The following is a 7,389-nucleotide window of genomic DNA, read 5'->3' on the forward strand; positions in this document are numbered from 1 at the left end:
GAAAATCTGAAGTAGACATTCCAAAACTGAAGACTTTATTCATTCAGTGAAGATTTTCGATGCTGGAATGCACAGTGATGGTAGGGAGCTTGTATTTCACATCAATCCCTGTTAGAAATGAATAATTGTTTTGAAGTGGGCGAAGGAATAATGTGGTTTGATGTTTTTGTTGCATCAAGGCTCATTAGTTTGGAAAGAGGTCGTTTGGCCTATGCTGCCTGTGTTGAACTTCCTCATACTATATGATTAGTCCCTATTGTGTTGTCCCTTGAATGGTCCTGTTGAATCTTCTTCCACTTCTGTGACAGTGCATTCAGCAGTGCAACGACGCTCCATCCAACGTCATCCCTCTTTTCCCCTGCAGCCCTTTTCCTTTCTTGTTATTGGCCCTTCTCCAAGTCAAAACAGTTACTCCTGGTTCTATTCTATCAAAACCTCCATCTCATTTTGAATGTCTCTATCCAATCTCCCCTTCTACCTCCCTGTTGTTAGGAGAGCAATCTCCGCTTCTCAAGTCCCCATATACTCTTGAAGTTTTAACAAATTTAGACACTGCCCATCTTTAAATTTTCAGGGCCATTTCCAATACACTATCGTGATACTATTCTAGAAATAAGGTTTCAAAGTGATGCCAAGGCAGCTGTGCAGATTCTTAACTGTCCCACCCTTGATGGATATATATATATATATATATATAGAGAGAGAGAGAGAGAGAGAGAGAGAGAGCATAAATCTAGCTCCCTAGATCTGTCACATTTCCTCCATAGTAAAACCCTTGCTCCAACCTGTAGTGAAGTCTGTCCGATATATAGATTCCTAGCAATATACAAAAAGAGATGGAGTTTAAAGATCTTAATTACATTGGCCAATCACACTTTAAAAATAGTTTTAAATCACAACAGGAATTATTTTATGTATGTCACATGTGCTTGGTGATGGCTATATCCAAGAAGAGAAAATCTAATCATCTTCTCATGAGAATAAATTGCAATATCATGGCTGAATCCCCCACTATCAACAGTCTGGAGGAATTGACCAGAATATGTACAGGACCAGCCAAATACATATTGTGGCTCTGATAGCAGGTCAAAGACTAGGTGTTCATCATCTCCGAGGGACAAGGCACGAGTCTAATGCTGTCAGTTTCCTGGACTAGAGGAGCTTAAGATGACAGCTCACCACCAGCTTCTCAAAGGACAATTAGGGATGCATGGTAAATGCTGACATTTCCATCCATGCCCAGCTCCTATGTAATACACTGATAACATTTCTCACTCTGTTCTAGTATTGTTCTTCATAGAAATCCACTGAAATATGAGACAACAAAATTGGCAACAAGCAGTCTTGTAATTGCCACTTTTTTACAATCCCAAGATGCTACTAGTCATATGGAATCAATTGGAAGCCGTGACAGAATTCAATGTAATTATAATAAAATGCCAGGAGCTCAGGGAATTGTTTGTTCACCAAGTGTATGAAGTGCACTGCATGACATATTTTGATCAGAAATGCCCTGCAGATAGCACTGTTTTACTAGAGTGCTTTTTTTCTGACACAAAAGCAGAAAATGCTGGAGAAACTCAGCAAGTCAGGCAGCATATGTGTAGAGTGAGAAGCAGTCAACATTGAAACATTACTACATTTATCTGTTATTTATGACGTTAACTGGCTGCTCAAAATCCAGCTGCTTTCTGTTTTCAGAATTTGATAACACCACACTTTCATTTTTGTCTTTTCTCTGTTAATGAATCACAAGCTGAGTTGACAGTAGGCAATCAATTTTTGATGAGAAAGTGAGGTCTGCAGATGCTGGAGATCAGAGCTGGAAATGTGTTGCTGGAAAAGCGCAGCAGGTCAGGCAGCATCCAGGGAACAGGAGAATCGACATTTCGGGCATAAGCCCTTCTTCAGGAAGAAGGGCTTATGCCTGAAACGTCGAATCAATTTTTGATGTCTGCCATCTTGAATTGGGGGACCAGGGTGAAGGAATGAGAACAAATCAAAGTTTTACTAATATAAGGGAGATAGTGGCACAGTGGCAGTGTCCCTAGACAAGATACCTGGAGGCTCAGGTTGGCCTAGGTCCATCAGAAATCTGTATGAGAACATGGATTCAAATCCCACCACAATTGCATGAATTTAAATTCAATGAATAAATCTGGAATTAAAGAATAAAGTTTATCCCACTAATAAAACTACTGTTGAATGTCACAAAACCCCATCTGGTTTTCAGTAATGTCCTTCAGAGAAGGAAAGTCTAATGCCCTTACCCAGTCTGGCCTACATGTGACTCCAGACCCACAGCAATGTAGTTGACTCTTAAATACTTTCTGAAATGGCCTACTAAACCATTCAGTTCAGGATTGGCAATGTAGTGGTAATATCCCATAAAAAAAAAGAAAATCTAAAGAAAATGGGTAGCATGGTGGTACAGTGGTTAGTGCTGCTGCTTCACAGCGCCAGAGACCCAGGTTCAATTCCTGCCTCAGGCAACTATCTGTGTGGAGTTTGCACATTCTCCCCGTGTCTGTGTGGGTTTCCTCCCACAATCCAAAAATGTGCAGGTTAGGTGAATTGGCCATGCTAAATTGCCTGTAGTGTTTAGAACAAGGTTTTAGCATTTAGGACTGAAGTGAGGAGAAATTATTTAAGAATTATGAATATGTGGAATTCTGTACAATAGAAAGCTATCAATGCTCTGTCGATAAGTATTTTCAAGGCAGATATTGTTAAATTTTGGATAGTAAGGGAATTAAAGAACACGGGGATTGTGCAGTGTGGTGTTGAAGGTCTTTTGTTGAATGGTGATGTGGGCTTGATGGAGGGAATAGCCTATTCCTGCTCCAGTAATTTTGTTTTGCAGCAAGAGGAAAGCTTCACTTCAGTCTGGATAGCATTAGAATCTAAACTACATGAATAAAACAGCATGAAAAAAATTGATAGTTCACACCATTACTAATAATCAGGTGGAAATAACATGCTATTCTATTCTAGTTTGGATCCTAACACGGTTTAAAATAATGGTGATCCTTATAACTCAAACCCTCCAGTCGCGGTAACATCCTTGTAAATCTTTTCTATCTCCTTTTCAATTTCATAATACCGTTCTTGTAGAAGGGCGACCAGAACTGCACACAGCGTTCCAAAAGTGGCCTCACCAACATCCAGACATATTCATTCGGGGAAGGTACAGAGTGTCTGTGAGACCTCACTGAAATAATGATCATTTTTGAAAGAAGAAGAGAAAATGGATTAAAACACACAAAAGGAAGTGCCTCTTGAGGTTTTTAACTTTGCCAATTAACTTGATTTCTATAGATCCTTTGCAAGGACATCTTTCTCCATTGAATGCATGCCAGTGTCTGAAGACCCATAGCTTGAATGTTCATTAATCCAGGGTTTGATAGAGCTTCATACTTATATATATCTTCAGGGAACTCTGTGCACAAAAGAAAAGCCAATCTATCACTGGTTAAATCCTGTTAAATATTGCAAGAAACTATCCTTTGGGCCCTAGGCTTAATTTTGTCTGTTGCATCATTCCACATTCTTTGTTTTCCCACTGATTAAATCTCTTTAACTAGCTTGCTGCTAATCCAACATTTGGCTTGACAGAATTGCATAAGGTTGTCCTTGCTGTTTTGTGGTGTGGGGGAATGTTGCATGGTCAGTGGGTGAGGCAGAGAGTAGTCACTGAAAAGCTTTGAAATTCCTCAGCCCTGTATTCAAATCTGAATATACAACTACGTCTTCTTTAGTAAACTGCAAGAATTTTATACAATATAAGGATTACATGAAAATTGTAACACAGAGACGGGCTGTTCAGCACAACTCATCCACACTAATGCTTACACTCTGTAGAAGCCTTCTTCCATCTTATGCCATCAATTCCTGACATCATATTCCTTCCTTCCTATTAACTTATCCACCTTCTTCTTACCTGCACTATTTGTCGCAATGTATTAATTACTTTCCAAATCAAGGAAAGCTGAATCTGCAGAGGGGAGTGACAACTGACCATGTTTTTAATAATGGTAGAAAATAAATATTAAGGGAAATACTTATCAAAAAGTAATTTCATCAACAATTCAAATGGGGAAGTTTGAAATAGATTGGTGATGGCCTAGTGGTATTATTGCGAGACAATTTATCCAGAGACCTGGGTAATATTCTGGGAACCCAGGTTTTACAGATGGTGGAATTTGAATTCAATAAATATCTGAAATTAAGAGTACAATGATAACTATGAAGCCATTGCTGATTGTCAGAAAAAAAACTATCTGGTTCACTAATGTTCTTTAGGGAAGGAAATATGCCATCTTTACCTGCCCTACATGTGACTCCAGACACACAGCAATGTGTTGACTCTTAACTTGCCCTCTGGGTAATTAGGGGTGGATAATAAATGCTGGTCCAGCAGTGACACCCACATCCAGTGAATGAATAATAAAAAAAAGTTCATTAGATAATGGAAAATGCAATTACAAGTTCAATTTTTGATTCAGACTCCTATCAACTATTTTGAATTCAATATTTGCTTCAATGATCACAATTCCATCAGAGGGATTTTTTAGTATTACGTATCCAAGGTATTGTTGCAGTGATCATATTTTCCTTGAAAATCCTATTTCTACCATTGTACAGCTTTAGTTTTCCCATAGATTGGGATCAAAGTTTGGGATGCTTAAGGTTTTTAAGGTTCACCCAGTGCTCTACTTCACCCATTAACCTATTGAGAAAATACTGATTTTGTTTGTACTGAAACACTAGGGGGAGTAGCTTCTGCACACATGCAGAAACAGTGTTCCAGTCTGAATAGCATTGACATCAACGTCTCAGACAATAGAATCTATTAAACACTGTAACTCGATTAGGAATGAGACAAAAAAAGGTGTATTGTTCACTGTTAGGATGTTTGTACAGTAATTGTCCCAGGTCAATTGATTTAATAACTGGTCTTTGGCACAGACATTTGGATCATAACCATCAGATATAGGAGCAGAATTAGGCTATTCAGCCCAATGAGTTTTCTCCACCATTTAATCATGGCTGGTATGGTTCTCAACCCCATTCTCCTGCTTTCTCCCCATAACCCTTGATCCCCTTACTAATCAAGAACCTATCTACTCTGAAGAAGGGTCACTGGACCTGAAATATGTACTCAGCTTTCTCTTCACAGATGTTGCCAAATCTGCTCGGTTTTTCCAGCAATATCTACTTTTGTTTCTGATTTCCGGCATCTGCCTTGTTTGTTCAGTGCAAGAACCTATCTGTCACTGTCTTAAACACACTCACTTAAATACAAGAAGGATCATGCTTAAAAACTGCCTCTGGACCTCCTCAAATGCCACCACATTCTTCCTTAGATAGAGGATCCAAAACGACACACGATATTCCAAATGCTGTCTTACCAGAGACTTATACAGCCTCAGAGGTACACCTCTGCTCTTGTATTCTAAGCCAATAGAGAAAGCTTCTATAGGTAAAGAAAAGAAAAAGACTGGTAAAGAGAAAAAAATGTTTGGTAAAGAGGAATATAGCTCCCCTGCAGTCAGAAACAGGGGAGTTTATAATGATTTGATATGTTTTATTACAGTCATGTGTACCGAGGTACAGTGAAAAGTGTTTTACAGGCAGTTCGTAATATACAGGTGCATCAGGGTAACAGAACAGAGTGCAGGATACAGCGTTACAGCTGGCGAGAAGATACAGAGGGAGATCAACAGAAATATTAAAGACAGGTAGGTAAAAACAATGACTGTAGATGCTGGAAACCAGATTCTGGATTAGTGGTTCTGGAAGAGCACAGCAGTTCAGGCAGCATCCGAGGAGCAGAAAAAGCAATGTTTCAGGCAAAAGCCCTTCATCAGAAATACAGGCAGAGAGCCTGAAGGGTGGAGAAATAAGTGAGAGGAGGGTGGGGGTGGGGAGAAAGTAGCATAGAGTACAATAGGTGAGTGGGGGAGGGGATGAAGGTGATAGGTCAGGGGGAGGAGGGTGGAGTGGATAGGTGGAAGAGCTTCAGGGCAGAGGAAATGACCTGGGAGTTGCAGTGGGAGAGGGACTCCCTGAGTCACCTACTGTACTCGATGCTACTTTCTCCCCACCCCCACCCTCCTCTAGCTTATCTCTCCACCCTTCAGGCTCTCTGCCTGTATTCCTGATGAAGGGCTTTTGCCCAAAACATCGATTCTACTGCTTCTCGGATGCTGCCTGAACTGTTGTGCTCTTCCAGCACCACTGATCCAGGATTAACATTAAAGACGTCCATTCATAAATCTGACAACAGCTGGGAAGAAGCTGTTCTTGAATCTGTTTATATGTGTTTGCAAGCATTTATATCTTTTGCTCGATGGAAGAGAGTATAACTGGGATGGGAGGGGGTCTTTGACTATCTTGATTGCTTTCCTGATGCAGCAGGAAGTATAGATGAAGTCTATGGAAGGTGGAAGGTTTGTTTGTGTGATGGACTGGGCTGTGTCCAGGACTCTGTAGTTTCATTTGTTCTTGAGAAGAGCAGTTGTCATGATGCCAAGCCATGATGTATCCAGATAGAATGCTTTCTATGTGCATCTATAATAACTTGTAAGAGTCTTTATGGATAAGACAAAATGTCTTAGCCTCCCAAGGAAGTAGGGGTATTTATGTGTTTTTTTTTACCATAGTGTCAACAAGGGTGGACCAGGACAGACTATTTGTGATCATCATTCCCAGGAACTTGATGCCCTCAACTATCTCCACGTCAGCACCACTGATGCAGACAGCAGTGTGCCCTGCACTCCACCTGCTGAAGTTAATGAGCAGTTCCTTCATTTTGCTGACATTGAAGTAGAGATTGTTGCTTAACGCCATGGTGTAAAGACACTCTTTCTCCTTCTAGTAGTCTCTCTTGTTTTTGTCTGAGAGCCGACCTACAATGGTGGTGTCCTCAGCAAGCTTGTAATGGAGTTGGTCTGGAACTTGGCCACACAGCCGTGTATATGTAAGGAGTATAATAGCGGGCTATACTGGGCAACAAAGAAATGGCAAACCAATCAAGACACAAAGGAAGACATAAATAACATCCCAAAACTATGGGTTAATCGCAGGTCTTAATGGGAAGGAAGAATTGAAAGAAATTAATGTTAGTAAGGAATTTGCATTAGGGAAACTCATGGGATTAAAGACAGAATGGTACACAGAGCCTGATCAACTTCATCCCAGAGCACATAAGGAAGTGGCCCAAGAGATAGTAGATGCATTTGTGGTCATCTTCCAAAATTCTATTGAATCTAGAACAGTTTTTATGCATTTGATAGAATTTTGGAAGATGACCACTAATGCGAGGGTAATGAATGTGACTCCACTATTTCAGAAGTGGGACAGAGAGAAAGAAAAGCAAATTATAGA

This window comes from Chiloscyllium plagiosum, unplaced genomic scaffold (genome assembly GCF_037043375.1).
Source record: "Chiloscyllium plagiosum isolate Xiang-an unplaced genomic scaffold, Cpla_swu_hap1 HiC_scaffold_17, whole genome shotgun sequence".
Classification (NCBI taxonomy): Eukaryota; Metazoa; Chordata; class Chondrichthyes; order Orectolobiformes; family Hemiscylliidae; genus Chiloscyllium; species Chiloscyllium plagiosum.